This window comes from Hylobates moloch, unplaced genomic scaffold (assembly GCF_009828535.3).
Source record: "Hylobates moloch isolate HMO894 unplaced genomic scaffold, HMol_V3 SCAFFOLD_2, whole genome shotgun sequence".
Classification (NCBI taxonomy): Eukaryota; Metazoa; Chordata; class Mammalia; order Primates; family Hylobatidae; genus Hylobates; species Hylobates moloch.
The window spans coordinates 90,711,754-90,733,041 of record NW_026652277.1 but is presented as its reverse complement, the minus strand read 5'-3'; the positions used below and the strand labels follow the sequence as shown (position 1 = coordinate 90,733,041).

General features: G+C 39.7%; 1 protein-coding gene and 1 pseudogene across 3 annotated transcripts in view; one reads left to right on the top strand and one right to left on the bottom strand.

Annotated features, from left to right (window-relative positions):
• KCNQ5 (potassium voltage-gated channel subfamily Q member 5) overlaps positions 1-21,288 on the top strand; it is a 597,308-nt gene that overhangs the window by 542,305 nt on the left and 33,715 nt on the right. The gene's annotated exons all lie outside the window — the stretch shown is intronic.
• Positions 10,818-11,516, bottom strand: LOC116474353 (RNA-binding protein with multiple splicing 2-like; annotated as a pseudogene).

Sequence of the window (21,288 nt, the reverse complement as noted above, 5' to 3'; positions counted from 1 at the left end):
ATGGTTTTGGAGTAAAACAGAACTTGTTTTAAATCCTACTTCCCTGACTAGGTTGGGTGGGATGAGACAAACGACTTAACCTCACTGCCACTTTAATTTGTTCTCTCTCTCTCTTTAGGGTAGTAGAAATGATACCTACCTAATAGGGTTATGTGAGTAATAATAAGATATAATGTGTGTAAAATTCTTGTACAATGCCCAGCACAGAATAGGTACTCAATATATTAAATATATTGTTATTATTTATTAATTAATTAATGCTGATTTCTGCATTAATTTTGACTAATTGAAATCCTGGACTTGCTTAATTTGCATGTATTTGTCTTCCCTTCATCCAGTACTTGATGGCAATTTCTACCTGTGGTAAATGGAAGGTTAAAAGTTATATGCTCATACAAACTTTAGTCCTTTATTCCTTGGAGTGAGTTTTAAGAGTCCTCATTTTGAATAATTCATGTAATCACAGAAATAATACTATGTATCAGGGACCGCTTCCTTTATTAAAGATAAAGGCAGTGGAAATACTGCCTTTGTCAGAAATACTTCAGTTACTCTGAGAGAGAGAGACGTTGGTTTACTATATGACAGCACAGTGCATGGCAAATAATAGAAGTTTGGAAAATATTTATTTTGAATGAATGAATAATGAACACATGTGAACAAATAAATAGTTTACTATTTAATTATTCAGGAATCAATTAAGCTTTATTAATAAAAATTGTTTGGGGGTTTTAAAAAGCCCACACACAAATGAGATGCATCACAGAGGCAAAGGGTATGATATTATTAAAATCGTTATTGCTGAATCACAGTTCAGCAATAAGCAAGTGTTTGAGGTATTCAAATAAGTGAGTATTTGAGTGACTCTAAGAAGATAATGAAACTCCTCCACTGTTTTACAGTTGCAATAATTTTTAAGGAACATATAAAAACATATTCTAGTGTTTCCATTTGAATAAAGATAGTATATATAACATATGCAATTAAAAAGAAGAAAGAAAACAAATTTTAATGTGTTTTTCTTTTCACCTTATGGGCAGTTACTAGATGTATGATCAGCAATTTTAGCAGTAGAGACCATATTAATTGTTTTTGAAAACTCTCTAGTGCTTCACACCATCACTCAAAACTGAGAAATTCCTTTTAATTAAGTGTCAGGAACTAGTCCATGAAATTTTGCCAGCATTGCTGCTAGCCAGTAAGTAAGGTTAATTGACAATCTTTAAGAGAGACTCTTAGAGATATTCATATCGTAATTAATGTAATTTAAGATGCTGAGGATGCATGAATTACCTACTCAGTGTAAATGGGGTCTTTGATTGTGAAGAGAAATACTCAAGTGCAGTGGTATCTTACATAATAGATTCCCTCATTAGTGTGAATTAGTGTTTCTGAATGTTGCTAATTAGCAAGCTTGGGAACAAACACAATAAAAAAATCAAGTTTACCAAATCACAAAAAAAGTACTGGTTAGCATATTTGGTAAACATGGGTCGATAACTATTTTGATTGAATCTCCCAGCAACCTAGTTTACTGTGGTTGCAGGCCCTGTGCACAGCATGTTTTACCTGCCATAGGTATAATCAACCGTATACTAAAAGTTTGTAATGACTGTTGAGATAAAAAAGTATTTCAGAAAGTCACTGAGAATATAGTTTTGTGAGGAATAGGGAGATGAGGTTCTATTTCTGATGTGACTGTAAAAAGGCACAGAACTTAAGTGAGAAAATAACAACAGTGCCTCTCATTTTCCCAGAATTTATTTCAACTGGCTGTTGAGCCTGCCCTTGCTCTCTTAGGACTCATGTTAAGTAGAAATGAAGACTGTGTGCAGTTCTGGTCACCTCCTAGGGAAGCACTGGGAAGGGAGCAAGTAATAAGCCTCAGGAAAAATAGTTTTGTATTTTTTGTGTCAAAGAGCAGTGGGTGATTTTTTTAAACATCTGAGATAGAATTGGTGATAAAGAAAAGTTAGGAAAGAAGACATACTGAAAAGTAAAATTGAGGGATGTGAACCAGGTAGAAAACACTGTATCTACCATGCTTTTCAAGCTATGGTAGAGTGTCGTGAAATCAAATGAATGGGTTATGATCAGCATTCTTTTAGTGAAATGAAACAAGATGGGATGAGAAGTTATGGAATAAGATGGGCATATCTGTTGTAAAATGGGATAGGATAGGACAGAATAGGAAATACATATTATAGAATGTATCACAAGTAATAAGAGCCAGTGTCATTTCTTGAGCCTTTTAGGTTTTACTCAAAGATTTTTGGTTTTACCAAAGTGGTATATGTATACCTGGTTTTAAAGGTCAAGTAATAAAGATGAACACAAGCTGAATCACAGATTTAAATATAAAGCATAAAACTTTTAGAAAAAAAGTAAGAGAAGATCTTTGGGATCTAGAACTCAGCAGAAAGTTCTTAGGCTTGACAACAAAGGCACTACCCATAAAAAGAAAACTCATAGGCTGGGTGTGGTGGCTCACGCCTGTAATCCCAGCACTTTGGGAGGCTGAGGCAGGCAAATCACGAGGTCAGGAGTTCAAGACCAGCCTGGCCAACATGGTGAAACCCTGTCTCTACTAAAAATACAAAAAATTGGCAGGGCGATGTGGTGGGTGCCTGTAATCCCTGCTGCTCAGGAGGCTGAAGCAGAAGAATCATCTGAACCTGACAGGCGGAGGCTGCAGTGAGCCGAGATTGCGCCACTGTACTCCAGCCCGGGCGACAGTGCGAGACTCCAAAAAAAAAAAAGAAATAGGGAGACAGAGAGGGAGGAAGGAAGGAAGGAAAGAAGAGGAAGGAAGGAAGGAAGGAAGGAAGGAAGGAAGGAAGGAAGGGAGGGCGGGCAGGCGAGCTGATAGAATGGACCTCATTGAATTAAAAACTTCTGCTCTGCAAATGAGACTAAGGGGATGAAAAAACAAGCTGTAAACTGAGAGAAAATATGTACAAATGACATATCTGATTAGAATATATAAAGAACCCTCAAAACACCACAGGGGAAAAAAAAAACACCAGTTGAATAAGAAAATAGGCAGAAAATGTGAAGAACATTTCACCAAAGAGCATATAAACATGGCAAATAAGTGCAAGAAAAGATGTTTCATATCATCAGCCCCATAGGGAAAGGCCAGTTAAAACTACAGGAGATATCACTACACACCTGCCAGAACGGCTAAAACAAAAAAAATAGGGACGACACAAAATGCTGGGGGAGATGCAAAGAAGCCGGATCACTTACACATTGCTGGTGGGAAAACAGTTTAGTAGTTTCTTAAAACTATTCAGTTAGTTACCATCTGACCAAGTAACTTATTCTTGGGTATTTCGCCCAGAGAAATTGTTATGTTCCCATAAATCCTATATATGCAGGGTCATAGTAACTTTCTTTGTAATGACCCAAAACTGGAAACAACCCAGAGTAATATTAATATATAATATATATTTATTATATATAACACATATTATTATATTACATATAATATATTAATATATTGCATATAATATTATATATGTACTATATATATTTAAAATACAACTGAATAGTATTCCATAGCATGTATGTCCCACAATTTGTTAACAGTTTGTCTATTGAAAAGTTTAACCAACAGGCAAAAGGTTAAACAAATCGTGGCACATACATGCTATGGAATACTACTCAGCAGTAAAGGTGAATGAAGTATTGATACACACAACAATGCAGCTGAATCTTGCGAGAATTATGCTAAGTGAAAATATACCAATCCCAAAAGATCACATATCATTAATTATTATTACTGACATACATTAATGTAGTGTGGGAAGTGTATATATATATATGTGTGTGTGTGTGTGTGTGTATCCATTTATGTAACATTCTTGAAATTATAGAAATGCATATCATATTAGTGGTTGCCAGTAATCATGGTGGGAGCTGGGAGGGAGGGGGTGTGGCTCTAAAAGGACAACATGAGGACTCCTTGTGGTGATGGAAATGTCTATATCTTGACTGGATCAGTGTTAATATTCTGGCAGTGATATTGCACTGTAGTTTTGCAAGATGTTAACCATTGTAAGAAACTGAATAGAGAGTACACAGAATCTCTATATTATGTCTTATAAATTACGTGTGAATTTACAATTACCTCAAAGTTGAAAGTTCAATTTAAAATAATAAAAGTCAAATATAAGCCCTCTGTCACAGAATATAATGATTTTCTTCCTCAACTCTCCCACTCTATCCCTAGACCACCTTTCCAGGAGCAGCCGTTTTCTATTTATTTTAGCTATTTCTCTTGATACTTACATATCTCCATATTTTTCCAATAATATGAATGTACTGCTAACTTCTGATTAATTCATTTTGAATACTGTTTACTTTCTATTCTGGTAAATGAAGATTTCACTCTTTTTTCACTCTTCCTTCTGCAGACCCTCCCAACCTTTCAGTGTAAGTCACTATAGTTTTTTGAGAAGTCAAAATTCAGTGTCTACATTATGTATACATATTACATTGCACTATGGCTGTTTCTTACCTTTTGCTTTTCATGTAGTAAATAAATACCTTGTTCATTGTTGCTGTTTTCATAATTCTTCCCACATCTTCAATAATCTCTCAGAGATATTTTCCACAAGGTAAATTGCGTCAGGTAACCAATTGGTCCCATTGTGACTTTTCTTTGAGAACACATTCTGGAAACCTCCATTCTCCTTTTACCTGAGCTGGCTGCTCTCTAAGCCTACTGCACAGCCATTATCTTTTGAATTCCCTTTTATTTTCTTCCAGAATGGATTCTCAGTTTTCAGGATCTCGTGTTTTTGTCTTTCTTGATTCACTCCATTATTTCAGACAGTAAAAATCCGTTTTTTTTTTTTTACGTAAAAAGATGACATGATGACAGAAGGCATGATGATGACAGCTGTCAGTGTGTCTGTCCCTCAATTCACACTAGTCCTATCTGGATCAATTTCCCTCTCCATCTGACACACTGCTTTCACATGGGAATTTTCCTTCACTGTCACCCTGCTGACTCCTGTTGCGTCTCTCTGTGTCACCCTGTTCTGTGGCTGTGTCTCCCTCTCTCTTGGTTTACTTTGCCATTTTGATGAAGTACATCCTATCATACATTCCTGAGAAGAATGTCTGGAAGGCAAAATTTTTAAGAGCTTGTATGTCTGGAAATAGTTCGTATCCATTCTAGAATATCTTATTGGGTTTTTTTTTTTTCTCCCTTCATTTTCTCTGAAAGAAGAGATAAAATATGAAGATATTTCTCACAATAAAGATATGAAAATCTGTTATTTGAAAGTTGGACTTGCATACTGGCCCTGATTTTCTTATCCTTCCTCTTTCATTTTCTACCTCTTTGTCTTTTTGTTCTACTTTCTAGGAGTTTTGGCCAATTTTATCATCCAAACCTCTTACTAAGATTTTCATTTCTGCTATCATTTCTAAGGTCCTTTGTTTTTGTTGTTTTTGACTAAGGGTTCTTTTATTTTAGGATCCTATTTTTTTGCATGGATAGAGTATTTTGCCTTATATCTGTGAAGATATTAATGACAATGTTTTGAAATTTTCATTTCCTTAGTTTCTGTTACCTTCTAGTTGCTTTTGATCTCCATTTTTGTATTGGAAGATTTCCTTAGATACATAGTAAATTGAACATTTTCTCATAATAAAATGTTGGAGACTAGAAGGGTGACTGGAGTTTCTGAGTGTATTAGAGCTGATTAACTTTGATCTTCACCATAGGTTGACCTGAGTCAACTACTTTTGGGGGAATTCCTGGCAACAGTATCTTTAGCTCTTTTTTCTTGCACTGTTCAGATTCCCTAGAGAGTAGTTACTCAAACTCCTAGAGGGAAAAGGTCTTACTACCATTATTATGATAGCGAGCAGGTTGTGGTGGATCCTCAACATTTAATTTGTGTATGATCACTTAATAACCCAGCTTTTGGTTTAGTACCTGTCCTTTGACTGTGTTGGATGTATCTTTGGATGAAGGGGTGACCTCTCATCCACAGATTTCCATCTTCTGCTGGAATACGAGAGGACCATATGCCCAGGAGTCTGGGAGAGATTGCACGCAACCTTCCTTATCTTAGTTATCCCCTCTTTATGCTTGGATCAAGAAGTACCTAATGTTGCCAATTCCTGAGCCTTTTGAGTTTTCCAAAGTGTAAATCTTGTTGTTCTTAGCTTTTCTCAGTGTTGGCATAGGGTTTTCTCTCTGGTATCAGCTAGTCAGTTACCTAACTTGTCCATCTGCTTTCCCACTTCCAAAATTATGTTGTTGTCATCTCCTTTCCTTTTCTCTTCTTTTATGGGTTTATGTCTTTTTTTAAAGTATTTCATCACTATAGTTTTAGTGGGTTTTTCAAAAGGAGCAAGATTAGCTGTATATGTTCAATCTACCATCTTAACCCAGAAAGGAACTTCTGTCTTAATTATATGTGTATGTGTGCATCTTTGTATGTGTGTGTGCTGAATCACAGCATAAACTATAATCCTTATTGTGGATGAAAGCCAAAAAAGTCAGTTAGTCCAGGCCAACAAAAAGTAATCAAGTTCAGTCAAAGGCTAGTCATATTTTCTCTTTGCTATGAAAGCCTCCCATAGAGCTGAGAGAGTTTTGAAGACATGAGGACATTTTTTCAGAATGTGGTATTCATAGGAAGCTCTAAGTCTCTTTAGAAAAAAAAAAAGATAAGCTACACTTCCTCTAATACTGCATTTGAATGTGTCCTTCATTTCTGTTTTGAGTACTAGGATTATTTATTCTAGGTCCCAAATTTTTATGTCAAGAATGTCATAATACTAAATAAGTAAAATAAAAAATAATAAAAATAACAAGTAATCCCAGCACTAAGTTATGCAATCTGTATCAATCTGTAACCTTCAATTCTGCTAAAAAAAAAAAAAAAAAAGTTTGCACTCCAAATTGCATCTACTTTGGTAAAAATGCATGGAAAATGCAATTACCTGTTCAAAATATTAAAATTAGCTCTTTAGCTAGAATATTGCTTTAAAAGCTCAAAAGGATATTTAACTTTGAAACCAATATGTGCTGCAGATATGGATACCTAGAGGCTTTTTTTCCCAATAAAAACGAATTTTCAGAATTTTTTTCAAATATTGTATCATTTCTACAGCCTAGAAAAAATATAATGAGGGTGTGTTCACAGATTCATCAAAATTTTTATTATAGCATTATCTTTTATTTCTATGGGAACTCAGTGAGATGATTTTCCAACTCTTAATTTTAAAAAACTCACTTGTAAGCGATTACTCCAAATCTCCTAAGATTCAGAATTATGTAAACAATGGTCACATGATTGAGATTTTACAATTTGTTGCTACAGTACCAGCAATGTAAAGTATTGGGATAAATGTCAGTTTGGAAAAGGTGATAGATGTGAAATATCCAAAAGTGACATGTGAAGTAATGCTATCTTGCTGTAAAGTATTTAGATTTCCATTAGTGTTACATTGTTCCTGAAGAGAAAAACTAAGTCTGGAATGCCTTCTTTTTTATATTAATATGGATGATACAGTGAGAGAGAGAGAGAGAGATCCCTCTTCCTTTTGTACCAATGTGAACATTCTTCTATTATTTACTAATTATAAATGTACAGATCCAAGAATTTAAAGTGGGCTTACAGGTTGCATTTCCACCTAAAAATAAACATGCAGCATACCGTATTTATTCAACAAATAGTTCCCGAGTTTACTATAAAAGTTATTCATTCTTTTACTTTAAACTTCTTTTGCCTCTTAAATATTTTCATGGGCTAATAGGGGAAGATTCTATTTAAAATGTTTATAAAAAGTAAACATTATGTGGAAATTTGGGGTTTTTTTCACAGTAGGATTTTGAAGTATATCTAGTCATGAATGATCACAAAAACAAAACAAAAAAATTAACCATAGTACAACAGAAAATAATAAGGCCAAAATCCCATGAATGACAAGGCGTGGTCCTACCCTCATGGAGCTCACTGTCTAACAAGGAAAGGAACTTGTAAACAATGAAATATAATACAGTGTAATAACTGAGAAGACATAGGCATACACAGTAAAGGAATGGCTGCATCAGTCTTCCTTCACAGGTGGTAGACTCTTGAAAGGCTTGTCATTCCAGAGCTAAGCCTGAGGCTCTAAACTCCATCATGCCACCCTTCACTCTTCATCCTCTGTGCTTAGGACCTCTCAAAATAAAAGAAATTGCTAGACTGCAAAATAAAGTTATGGTTTTCAAAGTGCCACAAAAGTTACATGTAGGCCGCAGTGGCTCACGCTTGTAATCCCAGCACTTTGGGAGGCCGAGGCGGGCGGATCACGAGGTCAGGAGATCGAGACCATGGTGAAACCCCGTCTCTACTAAAAATACAAAAAATTAGCCGGGTGTGGTGGCGGGCGCCTGTAGTCCCAGCTACTCGGAGAGGCTGAGGCAGGAGAATGGCGTGAACCCGGGAGGCGGAGGTTGCAGTGAGCTGAGATCGTGCCACTGCACTCCAGCCTAGGGGACAGAGCGAGACTCCGTCTCAAAAAAAAAAAAAAAAAAAAAGTTACATGTAGGCTGAAATTAAAATGGTGTGTTCTAATTATCCTGATGTTCTCCACATTGTGAATGTCCCTTGCTATTGTTGGTGCCCCATGCATATTATAATCTGCCCACCACAAATTCAGCACCTAGAAATTACCAGCCAAACAAATAAGAAAAGCAAGGAGGATGGATGAGGTTGTGTAGACGATACCACTTGGGAGAATGTCCAATGGTGATGACGCTTGAACAGCACCTAGAGAAGCAGTTGGAATTTGGTGTGGCTGGAGAATGGGATGGAAAGGCCTTTATAAGATGAGGCTGAATGGGAGCTTCTGGGCCATCAGAACCAACTTCCTTCTCAAGGCAACCGGAGATGTTTAAGTTTCCATCTATGATGAGAAATTGACTTTGACATTAAACATCAATTGATGTACAGGAAGAGATTGGAAGGGAACATACCAACACTTGATAGGATTTGCCTTAGAGTGTTAAAGCCACAGGTGAATTTTTTTTCTTTCTTTGTGATTTAATTTAAAATTCAGATTTTCAAGGTTTCTACAATGCACATGTATTACTATTACAATGAGAGAAAAACAAAGTGAAAACAAAAACTATTTGAAAGGAAAAACATCTAGAGTAAAAAATACATTATCCAGAGTATTTTTCTGGGTTCCTTATTCATGCCTTGAGGACCTAGTTTGTCTCTTGGTTACTTAGCAGCATCTAACATGGAACGGGAAGAAGAGTCCCTAGCCAAGGACTTAGTGAAATGAAATTGTGCTACTGCATCAGGGCCCGAGTAGTTACTCTAAACTCTAGTTGGATTAAAGGAATTGTCTTTGAACTAGCACATGTCTAAAATGGTAACTCTAAATTTAGGATGATATTTAAGGTTTTGAGAAATGATAGCAGAGGGTGGCAGGGGGTGAGTAACTGAAATACAACCAGCAGCAGAAAGAAGGAACCCTTGGAAAATAAATTATAATTCATTACAGGATGTAATAAGTTATCACCACCATTAATAGTAGCCATTTTAATGTGTGTTCCCCATAGCATAATGAAATAGAATCATCACATACTTTATTTAAATTCCTAAAATAAAAATGAATTGTGAGGCTGGATGCAGTGACTCATGCCTGTAATCCCAGCACTGTGGGAGGCTGAGGCACGCAGATCACATGAGGTCAGGAGATCGAGACCAGCCTGGCCGACATGGTGAAACCTCATCTCTAATAAAAATAGCCAGGCATGGTGGCGCACACCTGTAGTCCCAGCTACTCTGGAGGCTGAGGCAGGAGAATAGCTTGAACCCGGGAGGCAGAGGTTGGAGTGAGCCGAGATCGCACCATTGCACTCCAGCTGGGCAACAGAACGAGACTCCATTCAAAAAAAATGAAAACAAAAACAAAAACAAAAATGAATTGTGAACTTCTAGCCCTCACACTTTCACTGTAAGTAATATATCGCAATAATGGTTGCCTTTTTTATGATGATGCATAAATATTTTGTTACAGAGTACAAAAATACTTTTCACGTTTTGGTTGATTTCAAGGTTTGGAAAGAATGAGGAGCAGCGGCAGGCAGGGTGACTGTGGAGAGGTGAACAGAAGGGCAGAGAGGGCATTCCTATGACTGTTGGCCCATCCGAGAAGATAGGAGCAGAGAAGCCCAATTTGAAAGGAAAAGGCAAACGCCATCTATCTTTTGGGTGGAGGCAGGCGGTGAGTCTGGAAGCGTGTGGGGCCACGGGGCTCGGGGCTCGGGCCTCCCTGAAGCGTGGTGGGTGCAGGGGCGAGGCGAGCAGAGAGAGGCCAGGCAGGATGAACCACCGGGGGCCAGGACCTGTTGCTATGGTGACAGCGTGAAAAACTGTACACTCACATATACACAAGCGTAAGCGTCTTCATTCGTGCCAGAAAACATGCAAAATTAAATGCCTCGTTTCCTCGAGCGGGAGCTACCGAAGCAAGTTTGGGTGGGAGGTCAGGCCTTGCGGGGTCCAAGTGATCCTTCGAGCTGGATCTGGGCGCCTCAGCGAGAAGGTCCCCAAATCCTCCTGGGAGGCGTTGGAGAAAGGCTTAAGGGTGCAGAAAAGGGCTGAGGAAGAGGAGGAAGGGGAAACAGGAAGGAGTCCACTGAGTCAGGCTTAGGATTCACAATTTCTAGGGCGCAGCGGCAGCTCTGCACAGGCCGCCCGGGGGCGGTGGCGGTGGGAGCTCAGGGCGCCTGTACCTGCAGCACCACAGATTCCCAGAACCAACTCCCCGGTGACCAGACCGAAGAACTAACAGAACTAACGATACTTCCATCCTTGCTGGGTGGTGTCAGAGGAAGGGAACCAGCGCACCTGGCATGGAGAGCGGTGGCAACGGTAGTGGCAGCTGGGTAGGTGAAGGCATCATGGGTGATGGCTGGGGTCAGCTCTGTGGTGTACAAAGGCTAAGGGCCCAGGCCTCTTGGGATGCAGGGATCAGAGCAGCCCCCATCAGGTCATAGGGGTCCCAAGCGATGAAGTAAGTGTACTCCTAGGTGGAGTGCATGTTGGTGGGATTTGGAGTTGCCATTAGCTTGCTTTTGGCCATGTTAGTGTTGGCTTTGGCAGACTCTAGCCTCATGATCTGTGGGTTTTCGGTATCTAAGCGAGTATCGTGCAGCGCATTTTTGGCCTCTTCTGCTCCTGCCCAGCTGTCAAAGATCACAAAACAAACAGGCTGTCTCGCGGTGAGCTCGATCAGGGACTCTTCATACTCCTTGATCAAGTAGGATTCTCTGGGTTTAATGACAATAGGGAGGCAGCTAATAGTGTCCGGGCCTCCTCCTCCAGGATGCCGCCAGAACCCGCGCTGGAGCCAGTGAGGGTGCTGCCACCGCGCTCGCCCTCCCGCTGCAGGTTGCTCCTGGTGCGGGGGACGGGGCGGGATGGCGGGAAGGGAACGTCCGGGCGAGCGCGGCGGCGGCGCCGGCCCCAGCATTGAGTGGGCATGGTTGCCTTTAGGTCTTGGAACTTTGGAAGATTTTTTTTTTTTTTTTTTTGTGGAGACGGAGTCTGCCTCTGTCGCCAGGCTGGGGTGCAATGGCGCAATCTCGGCTCACACAACCTCCGCCTCCCGGGTTCAAACGATTCTCCTGCCTCAGCCTCCCGAGTAGCTGGGACTACAGGCGCCCGCCACCACGCCTGGCTAATTTTTGTGTTTTTAGTAGAGACGAGGTTTCACCATGTTGGCCAGGCTGGTCTCGAACTCCTGACCTCAGGTGATCCGTGCACCTCAGCCTCCCAAAGTGCTGGGATTACAGGCATGAGCCACCGCACCCGGCCTGGAAGATTTTTTTCTTCATTCTATTTTCCTATTTTTCAAATACTTCATATCAAAAAGTATACATTATTTTTGTGATGGAAAAATTCTTAAATTCGTTAGGAAACTTTAAGTGAAGTATAAATAATTTATAATCTCATGCACTAGTACAGCTAATTTTATTTTTACATATTCTCTTCTAGCTACTTTTCTTTTCACATACTATTGTACATAGTTATAATCAACATAAGTAGTTTCATATTTTAATTTCATTGCACATTTTAAAATATTTTCATGTTATTACATACTATTCATAATTGTCTTTTTCATAGCTGTGTAGTACACCTGCATGATCAAATGCTATAATTTTTTTTTTTTTTTTTTTTTTTTTTGAGACGGAGTCTGGCTCTGTCGCCCAGGCTGGAGTGCAGTGGCGCAATCTCGGCTCACTGCAAGCTCCGCCTCCCGGGTTCACGCCATTCTCCTGCCTCAGCCTCTCCGAGTAGCTGGGACTACAGGCGCCTGCCACCACGCCCGGCTAATTTTTTGTATTTTTTAGTAGAGACGGGGTTTCACCGTGGTCTCGATCTCCTGACCTCGTGATCCGCTCGCCTCGGACTCCCAAAGTGCTGGGATTACAAGTGTGAGCCACCGCGCCCAGCCTCAAATGCTATAATTTACTATAATTTGCAGTTTTCTACTTTAGGGCATTGAAACTTATATAACTATTTTTCTATAGTAGGTGATAAACATTATTGCATTAAGCTACATTTCTATTCTTTTTGAACTTATTTTACAAAGGAAACTTCTCTTGTATAAAATTGTAAGATTGCTGATTATATAGCAAAGACATGGAATCAATATCAGTGCCCATCAGTGACAGATTTGATAAGGAAAATGTAGTACATACACACCATGGATACTACGCAGTCGTAAAACAGAATGAGATCATGTCCTTTGCAGGAACACAAATGGAGCTGGAGGCCATTATCCTCACCAAACTAACACAGGAACGAAAAACCAAATACCACATGTTCTCACTTTTAAGTGGGAGCTAAATGAGGAGAACACATGGGCACAAAGAGGGGAACAACACACACTGAGGCCTACTTGAGGGTGGATGGTGGGAGGAGAGAGAGGATCAGAAAAAATAACTGTTGGATAGTTCCTGGGTGATTAAATAATCTGTACAACAAACCTGAGTTTACCGATATAATAAACCTCATGTACCTCTGAACTTAAAAGTTTAAAAATCAAAAATAAAAATAAAAAGATTGCTGATTATACATTATGTATTTTATTGTCATAAAAATTTAATCCAATTTATATTGTCACCAGCAATGTCAAAGTGTACCAAATTCATCTCAATTTTGTATTAGTTATTATTCTTTTGCAAATTAAATCGGTATAAGTTCATGCTTTTAATTTACAATTTTTAAATTTCTAGTAAGGCTGAATAATCTTCAGTCATTTTTTTGCTAGTCTTTCCTGACTGACTTATTTGTACATGTATATTTTGGATTGTGATTCATTCAAATAAGTTCCTTATACATTATAGATATTAAGCCTTTTTTATATTTTGGAATTCATCCCTAATCAATAATTTTTGGCATTGTAATTTAGTTATTGTGGGTAGCAACATGTTCTGTCTTCATGATCAAAGCTGCCAGCTCTCTCCTTTATAATTTCTTCTATTGCCCCAGATGTGAGGACGCTATTATTCCTCCATAGACAAAACGAGTGTTTCCGCTATGTTTTTGACAATTGGGTTTTATTTTTGTCTGTGACTGTGTAAGCTGCTTGTGTGTAAAAGCAGTAGTGATTTCTTTAAAAGAGAAAGAGGGCCAAAGCCTGAGAAGAGGGGGTTTTTTGATGGCTGCGGGTAGAAGATAATGACTGGAATTCAGAAGGCTGAGGCCTTCAAGCTCAATTAAAGATGACTAGAATGTTTCTGAGGGCTCTGTTCTGTTCCATTGATCTATGTCTCTGTTGTGATACCAGTACCATGCTGTTTTGGTTACTGTAGCCTTGTAGTATAGTTTGAAGTCAGGTAGTGTGATGCCTCCAGCTTTGTTCTTTTGGCTTAGGATTGACTTGGCAATGCGGGCTCTTTTTTGGTTCCATATGAACCTTAAAGTAGTTTTTCCCAATTCTGTGAAGAAAGTCATTGGTAGCTTGATGGGGATGGCATTGAATCTATAAATTACCTTGGGCAGTATGGCCATTTCACGATATTGATTCTTCCAACCCATGAGCATGGAATGTTCTTCCATTTATTTGTATCCTCTTTTATTTCATTGAGCAGTGGTTTGTAGTTCTCCTTGAAGAGGTCCTTCACATCCCCTGTAAGTTGGATTCCTAGGTATTTTATTCTCTTTAAAGCAATTGTGAATGGGAGTTCACTCATGATTTGGCTCTCTGTTTGTCTGTGATTGGTGTACAAGAATGCTTGTGATTTTTGTACATTGATTTTGTATCCTGAGACTTTGCTGAAGTTGCTAATCAGCTTAAGGAGATTTTGGGCTGAGACAATGGGGTTTTCTAGATATACAATCATGTCATCTGCAAACAGGGACAATTTGACTTCCTCTTTTCCTAATTGAATACCCTTTATTTCCTTCTCCTGCCTGATTGCCCTGGCCAGAACTTCCAGCACTATGTTGAATAGGAGTGGTGAGAGAGGGCATCCCTGTCTTGTGCCAGTTTTCAAAGGGAATGCTTCCAGTTTTTGCTCATTCAATATGATATTGGCTGTGGGTTTGTGATAGACAGCTCTTATTATTTTGAGATACGTCCCATCAATACCTAATTTATTGACAGTTTTTAGCGTGAAGGGTTGTTGAATTTTGTCAAAGGCCTTTTCTGCATCTATTGAGATAATCATGTGGTTTTTGACCCAGCCATCCCATTACTGGGTATATACCCAAAGGACTATAAATCATGCTGCTATAAAGACACATGCACACGTATGTTTTTTGCAGCACTATTCACAATAGCAAAGACTTGGAACCAACCCAAATGTCCAACAACGATAGACTAGATTAAGAAAATGTGGCACATATACACCATGGAATACTATGCAGCCATAAAAAATGATGAGTTCATGTCCTTTGTAGGGACATGGATGAAACTCGAAAACATCATTCTCAGTAAACTATCGCAAGGACAAAAAACCAAACACCGCATCTTCTCACTCATAGGTGGGAATTGAACAATGAGAACTCATGGACACAGGAAGGGGAACATCACACTCCGGGGACTGTTGTAGGGTGGGGAAGGGGGGAGGGACAGCATTAGGAGACATACCTAATGCTAAATGACGAGTTAATGGGTGCAGCAAACCAACATGGCACATGTATACATATGTAACAAACCTGCACATTGTGCACATGTACCCTAAAACCTAAAGTATAATAATAAAATTTAAAAAAAAAAAGATGACTAGAATGTTGTGATAGGACAAAACCTTGTTCCTATATCACCAATTTATCAAAGGATTTTGAAATTGTTTTTCTGTTTTTTATGATGTAGTCATTTACTGCTGTCTTGTGAGGCACGTATATTGTCTCAAATTGCTCCTCTGCAAAATATATCAGCAGCACCAAGGAACACAGGATGGCGGATTAGCCAAACACACTGCTCAGCTCTGGCTGAGAGAGACCAGGAGATGTCATTTTTCTACCTACAACCAGTGGTCTTTGCCCTTGGCTATACATGGGATTCTTCCAGAGAGCTGGGAACTTCAACGCCTGGGTCCTAGCCTTTGGTTTCTAATGTTATTGGTCTTGAGAGCATCCGCATTATTGGGATTTTTTTTTAACACTCCCCAAATGATTTTAATGTGCAGCCAAGGTTGAAACTCACTGTAATCATTTCATCAAGAAATGCAAAGAAGATATCCAAAAGAAAAGAGGTCAATATATTGAAGAGATATCTGTACTCCCATGTTTATTGCAACACTATTCACAATATCCGAAATATGGACTTAACCTAAGTGCCCATCAGTGAATGAATAAAGAAAACGTGGTATAAATACACAATGAAATATTATTCATCCGTTAAAAAGAATGAAATCCTGTCATTTGCAGCAACATGGAGAGGACTGGAGGCCATTATGTTAAGTGAAATAGGCCAGGCACAGAAAGAAATAGATCATATGTGTTCATTCATATGTGCGACCGAAAAAAATGGATCTCATGAAGACAGAGCTTAGACTGGTGGTTACCAGAGGCTGGGAAGAGAAGTTGGGAATTGGAAGAATGGGAATGAAGAGACGTTAATTAATGGCTACAGTTTGATAGAAGAAATAAGTCCTAGCATTTGATAGGTCAGTAGGGTGACTATAGTTTACAATAATCTGTTGTATATTTCAAATAGCTCAAATAGCTAGAAAAGAATAATTCAAATGTTTCTAGCATAAAGAAAAGACAGATATTTAAGATGATGGATAGCCCAAGTACACTGATTTGATCTTTACAAGTTTTATGAATGTAATAAATTATCACATGTACTCCAAAAATATGTACATCTATGTATCAATGAAAAATAGAATTATTTTTAAAAAGAAATGCAGAAAGAATCTAATATGTAAAAGAAGGTGACTAAGAAAAAGAACTAGAAACTACCTGTCCTTCTTCCATAAATACCTTCAACTTGATGGTAAAATTTCATAGTAGAAATAGAAATATGGTCTTTGGACATAGCAGAAGTTTCCAAAATGTTCTTCTTTACCATCCTCTCTTCATCATCTAAAGTCCAAGTGGTCCTTTCCAAACAGTATAGAAAGTAGCAATTAGTAGTTTTTCAAAATTCAAAATTTGGCTTAGATCTTTTTATTTTATTTTTATTTATTTATTTATTTAGAGATGGAGTTTCACTCTTGTCACCCAGACTAGAGTGCAATGGTGTGATCTTGGCTCACTGCAACCTCCTTCTCCCACGTTCAAGCAATTCTCCTGCCTCAGCCTCCCAAGTAGCTGGGATTACAGGTGCCTACCACCATGCCCAGCTAATTTTTTTTTGTATTTTTAGTAGAGATGGGGTTTCACCATGTTGGCCAGGCTGGTCTCGAACTCCTGACCTCAGGTGATCCACCTGCCTCGGCCTCTCAAAGTGCTGGGATTACAGGCGTGAGCCACCGCACCCGGCTAGCTTAGATCTTTTTAAATGTCAGGGAACAGAGTACTTGAAAGCAAATCCTGAACACTGCTAATCAATAGGAAACAGGAAAGGCTTGGGGAAGACAAACAGTTGTATTTTATATTTATTTTTCTCCCTAATGCCAAGCATGGACCATTCATGGGGCTAGCTCTGCCAGAGAAGATCCCAAGAGGATCCCTCACAGAGAGCAGGACTTTGGGGAGGACTTTATTCCATTGGCATTTTGCCCTTTTCTGAGTAGGTTTTGACTGGGTGCTCACATGAGTTCACAGTCCCATAACCTACATCTCCCAAAATACCAGGACAGAGAGGCAAATGTGTAGTTGGAGAACAGAGCGCCAGCCTCAGCTGGAAATTTAGCCCCTCCTAAGTACCTTAGCATTCAGAGGGGTTTAAGCCCCTAGGAGTAATAAGAAAGACATTTAATGTGTTATTAACTTCACTGGAAAGAAAATTGACAACTCAAGATATAGCAGGTCCACAAATAAAATTGTTTCCTTCAACATCGTTTTGTTAGATGGATGAGGAAAAAAAAATTGGTTCTTGGCTGGACCACTGTCTGTGTGGAGTTGGCACATCCTCCTCAGGCCTGCATGGGTTTTCTGGAGGTTCTCTGGTTTCCTCCCGTATCCCAAAGCTGTGCACTGAAGTTCATTGACGTGTCTAAATGATCCTCATCTGAGTGAGTGTGTGGGGGGGTGTGAGCATGCTCTCCTATGAGATGCGTCCTGTCCATGGCTGTTAGCTGCCTGTGCCCTCCGCTGCCAGGATGGGCTCCAGCCACCCTGAACTGGAATAAGTGGGTTGGAAAATAATGAATGAATGAATGAATGAATGAATACAAATTATTGTAAAATCAAAATGTGTCAGACTAGACTCAGTGGCTCACACCTGTAATTCCACACTTTGGGAGGCCTAAGTGGGAGGATCATTTGAGATCAGGAGTTCAAGACCAGCCTGGGCAACATAACCTCTCCATCTCTGCAAAGAATTAAAAAATAAAAATAAAAACTAGCTGGACAGGGTGACCTGTGCCTGTAGTCCTAGCTACTAGGGAGGCTAAGGAGGGAGGATAACTTGAGCGCAGGAGGTTGAAGTTGCAGTTACCTATGATGACACCACTGCTCTCTAGCCTAGGCAACAGAGGGAGACGCTGTCTCAAAAAATATATAATAATCAATAACCATACATCTGGCAGTAAAATGAGTTTGGTTAAAAATAACTAAATAGGCCAGTCACGGTGGCTCACACCTGTAATCCTAACACTTTGGGAGGTCGAGGCCGGTGGATCACCTGAGGTCAGGAGTTCAAGACCAGCCTGGCCAACATGGCGAAACCCTGTCTCTACCAAAAATACAAAAAATTAGCTGGGCATGGTGGCAGGCACCCGTAATCCCAGCTACTTGGGAAGCTGAGGCAGGAGAATCGCTTGAACCCAGGGGGCAGAGGTTGCAGTGAGCCAAGATCACGCCACTTCACTCCAGCCTGGGCTAAAGAGCAAGACTCTGTCTCAAAAATAAAATAAATAAGTAAATAAATAGCATACAATAATCATACAAATACACCACAACTGATGCAGTAGGAAAGCACTCAGCAAGCCCACCAATATTTGCTCTTGTTTTTTTAACTGTATAGTGGTAGGAGGTGCCCCTTCTAATTTTCGCTTTGCAATCGTTTATTCTGTGATTTAACCTCCCGCCATTATGACCACTGTCACTCACTGATTAACCAAAAATTAGGTAAATAATTATCTTACTTGTTTTTATTAATCTTTCTTAAATGTGTGTGTAGCTCACATTTGTTTCAGTGTTTAATATTGTGTTTTGTGTCTTTATGTAGAAATTTGGTGATGTTTTTGTGACCAGAAATATGCCATAGGACTTTAACTCTTCTTTAGATCAAATAGCTATGGTAAAATCATTTTCATTATATGTTATTTCACTTAAAGTCACAATTTCCAAGAACCTACCGAAGACATTAAGTGAGGGCTTGGTGTACTTATGAAGCAGAAAGGCAGCATCTTGCTCATTTTTGTAGCTTTGAAGCAAGAAAAAAAAAATTCCCTAATTCACTCCTGCCTCAACACATGCCAGCAAAGATATATTTCCTATTCATTTGCTCTAACTACACCTACCCAAAAAAAAGCAGGATTGAGTGTTTAATTTACGGCTTAAACAATCAAGTTATAAAGTGCTGTATAAAACTGCACAATCAGATGCATTTGAGTATAATGTAATTGACGACTGGCTCTCATCCTCTGTCCAGCCCTGTTCCTAAACAGGATGAGTCTCTTACTGGGGTACAGGATGTTGATGGGGAGTGCAACATTAGGCTGGGAGGTAATGTCTTGTAGTCATTTGGGATGTTCGCAGGTTCATTTATGTGTGAACAATATAGTTTCACTGTCTTTACTTTTGTGCTTATTGTGACAGTAAACATCTGCTGAAAGAAATTTTTCCATTTAACCTCAAAATTAAAGGACTCTATATTTTATGCTATTTCATTATTTGGACCTGCATTATCATATTATGGCTGGTTATATGGTGTTTTCAAATACAAAAATTATTAATATAGGCTTGCAAGATCTGTCTTGTAACCACTCCAGTGTTCCCCAGCTTTCTGAGATATGAGAAGAGACTAAGATAGAAGTACCTCTCATTCAGATTCAGATGAGGGAAAGCAGTCATATGCCTCTATTTTGAAGGACAGCATAAAACACTCTTGTGAATTCTGTACTGGAAATCTTTTTTTTTAAGAAACTGGGTCTCACTCTGTTGCCCAGGCTGGAGTGAAGTAGTACAATCATAGCTAACTGCACCCTCGAACTCCTGGGCTGAAGCTATTCTCCCTCTTCAGCCTCCTGAGTAGCTTGAATGACTACAGGCACACACAACACCATGCCTGGCTTTTTTTATTTTTATTAATATTATTATTTGTAGAGACAGGGTTGCCCAGGCTGACATCAAACTCCTGGCCTTAAGCAATCCTCCTGCCCCCAGCCTCCCAAAGTGCTGGGATTAAATGAATGAGCCACCATGCCCAGCTGTACTGGGACTCTGGATAAAGTTTGTTATTCAGTATTTCCTTTGGGGAGCTAACATCTGGGCATCTCCCAGGGCTCCATAATGATGGCTGGTGGCTTCAGTTTTGTCAGCCACCCAGCCTGTATATGAGTTCTCTATTCCACCTGACCTTTCCCCATCCCTCACACACCCCCCTTAAAGTTCCAGGGTCTGTATATTTCCAAGGCTCCTTTGTGTGTGGCCTGGCCCAGCACATGGCCATGGTGACCACATTGCTCAAAATCAAATCTCCTCTGGATTTGATGTGGGGTCCACACCATGCCAAGTGCACCAGCCCTGTGAAGGAAAATGTAATGCAGGAGATGGGAACCCAGATACCAATAAGAGATACAAGAAGGGCAGCCCCATGTGGTGGTTCATGCCTATAATCCCAGCACTTTGGGAGGCTGAGGCAGGCAGATCACCTGAGGTCAGGAGTTCGAGACTAGCCTGGCCAACATGGTGAAACCCTGTCTCTACTAAATATTTAAAAATTAGCCGGGTGTGGTGGTGGGCACCTATAATCCCAGCTACTCGGGAGGCTGGGGCAGGAGAATTGCTTGAACCCAGGAGGCAGATGTTGCAGTGAGCCGAGATTGTGCTACTACACTTGAGCCTGGGTGACAGAGTGAGACTCCATCTCAAAAAAAAAGAAGAGAGAAATACAAGAAGGGCAAATCTGGAAGCGATCAGAGGTGAGGCTCAGGGTCAGACAGCTCCAGAACTCAACTGCTGGGGTTAAAGTTCTCATTCTGTCATTTATTCTCCAGCTGTCCTTCGGCAAGTTTCTTAGCTTTCTGTTCCTCACTTTCATAATCTACAAAACAAGAGGTAATGATAAAACACACTTCAGGCTGGGCGTGGTGGCTCACCCCTGTAATCCCAGCACTTTGGGAGGCCAAGGCAGGTGGATCACAAGGTCAGGAGATCGAGACCATTCTGGCTAACATGGTGAAACCCCGACTCCACTTAAAAAAATACAGAAAAGTAGCTGGGCACCTGTAGTCCCAGCTACTCGGGAGGCTGAGGCAGGAGAATGGCGTGAACCTGGGAGGCAGAGCTTGCAGTGAGCCGAGATCATGCCACTGCACTCGAGCCTGGGTGACAGAGCGAGACTCCGTCTCAAAAAAAAGAAAAAAAAAAAAACACCACTTCATGGGGTTTTGATACAATTAATTAAAGTTCTTGGCACATAATTAGATTTCTCTAAAAAAAAAAAAAAATCTTACTACTATCATCA